The sequence below is a fragment of the Amaranthus tricolor genome, chromosome 9 (genome assembly GCF_026212465.1).
Source record: "Amaranthus tricolor cultivar Red isolate AtriRed21 chromosome 9, ASM2621246v1, whole genome shotgun sequence".
In the NCBI taxonomy this organism is placed as follows: Eukaryota; Viridiplantae; Streptophyta; class Magnoliopsida; order Caryophyllales; family Amaranthaceae; genus Amaranthus; species Amaranthus tricolor.
This window is the reverse complement of record NC_080055.1, coordinates 29,356,503-29,358,959: the sequence shown is the minus strand read 5'-3', so window position 1 is coordinate 29,358,959 and position 2,457 is coordinate 29,356,503. Positions and strand designations below refer to the sequence as shown.

Below are 2,457 nucleotides of genomic sequence, written 5' to 3'. Positions count from 1 at the left end.
TTGAATTATTTTAATTAGTATGTTGAATAAAATAATCGATTCTTTGATTTCATGGATTTTAATCAACTCACAAAAAATATGAAATCCATTGAATTTGACCAAACAACATAAATCGATAAAACATAAAAATTCTTCTGAAGCAATGAAAAACAAACATTTTATTTCAAACCCTAAGTGGAAATGAAGTCATACCCATACTAATAATTAAAACCATAATACATTATTAATCAAGAAGCAAATTCAATCTTAACACTGTTATAACAACATTATCCTTCCCAGCTCTTGGAACCAAACTAACTGTAACACCATCATCATCATCAGCCCTAACTCCTCAATCAACTCAGTCAACCCAACTCTAAAAGTAGTCTTATGACCATGTTCTTCACCAATCTTATGTTTATGTGGAACATTCACAAAACTTCCAGCATATTCCGCTCTTACCTGAAACTTCTTTGATGGAATTTCATCTTCATCATTTATATACACATCAAATTTAACATATTTATCATGCCTTTTAACTTCCACAATGATAACTAAAACCTCTTCTTTTTCCTTCTCTTTTTTGCTCCGAGTCTTCTTCGGTCTTCCTACTTTTGTTCGTATTGTTTTGTTTAATGGTTTCGAAAGTTTACAGCCGTTGAGGTAGTTGATTCCATGGCGGTTGCAGCTTCAGGTGTTTGGGTAACGGATCTTGCTCAAACCTGAGATGTTCTTGGAGCGGGTTGGCATTGCGCCATGGTAGATCCACGTTTTGGTATGTAAACCCTAGTTGGGTCAGGTCTAAGCAATCTTTAACTTTGACTCTAACAGCTTGGGCATTTTTGTCGTAAAAGATAAACGACGCATTTAGCCAATCTGGTTCGGTAAAATCACGGTTTCTTTTAGATAAATTTTCCCAAAGGACCCACATACGATCCACGTTAGCATGGTGGGCATTAAAAAGTGGGTCCCTTGCTGCGGAATAGAAATTACCCATTGTCTTTAAATTAGGGTCACCGGTCCGAACAAGGACCGAACCATGTGGTGCGTTTTTGATCAAACCTCTTTCTGTGGTGAACCGGTCTCCAGCTTTATAAGGTTCGCCTAAGAATAACGATGTAGTCCTTGCATTAGTCACCATTTGGCGATATATTAGTGTGAGGTTGTTGGAGATTATGCGTTGATCTGACGGATCATTAGAATCGTCACCATCGAAGTTGAGATCCAACACTTTTGGAGGTCAAGAGTGCTGAATCTCGAATCGGATCATATAAAGGAGAGTTTGGATCGGTGTACATGGCTGGCATATGCATTCCAACCGCTGTATCCCAATTCCAAAATGGAATAGCAAAAGTTGGATCATTTATAGGTTTGCCGAGTATTCTTTCAAAAAAGTTAAGATACCGCCTATGAAAAGGGAAACACAACCAAGAGTCATGTACTTGGAGTTTTAAGTTGGGAAATCCAACTTGAGAATAGGATTCATTGCAATAAGCACAGTGCACATTTGCTTGTTCCATAAAGTTACGAGGATCATTAGCAGGTAATGCTTTCATTAGATAGATTGCCCTAGCAAATTTTTGTTTATATTGGTTGTCCACCAAATGGGCTGGTGGACGAACCCTTATGGTATTTGGGGTGGGTGGGACCACATAATCAACTATATTTGTGGCAAGAGGTGGACAACAATTTAGATTTCCAGCATTAGAAGGTAAATCAGCTGACTTACACGCACTTGGGATCGGGGTTTGAATTGGAGCTGCTAACACTAACGAAATATCACCGAGTGTGGCAGCAGCCCCATACATGCCCCCAAGCCCAATGAGCATATTTCTTCTATCCAATTTATTTTTGTTTATATCAGGACTTTCGTGGTCGTCATTTTTACTATGTTGCATGAAATTTTTGACGTAAATGGTCGACGAAAATCTAGCTCTCTAGAAAGTGAACGTTGGGATGTTTTAGGGAATTCCGGAAAGATTTGTGGCCGGGATGGTGGTGATGGTGGTGGTGGTAGTAGTAATAGTAGAATAAAGAGAGGCCACTGTAATGTGATTGTTGGCAAAACAAGTTGTGATTATACATGCGTATTTATAATACATTTCATGTGGTTTAGTTGTGGGATTTGAGTGACTTTACATCATTATCGTATCTAGCGTATCCCGGTCATAAAAAACTATGGTCAGGGTCTGGGAAGGGATGAAAGACGACAACTCATATCTATTAGAGTAACTTTACAATAAAATTAGTTACACAATGATGGGGTGAAGAGAGGAGTGATTTCTGGGATGGTGGTGACACACAGTGATGAAGAGGACCGAGTCTACGGTGTAGGCGGCACGTGGCAGCCGCTGCTGCTGGTTGTTGGGCAGGAAACCCAGCTGGTTGCTGCTGCTCGTGGAGGAGGAAGTGCAGCCTGCTGCTGCTGGTTGTGGGGAGGAGCACTGCAGCCTGTTGCTGCCGGCTGTGGGGAGGCGG

General features: G+C 40.4%; 1 pseudogene; it reads right to left on the bottom strand.

Moving 5' to 3' along the window:
- Positions 1-223: 223 nt before the first annotated feature.
- On the bottom strand, positions 224-2,081 carry LOC130823480 (polyphenol oxidase I, chloroplastic-like; annotated as a pseudogene).
- Between the last annotated feature and the right edge of the window lie 376 nt (positions 2,082-2,457).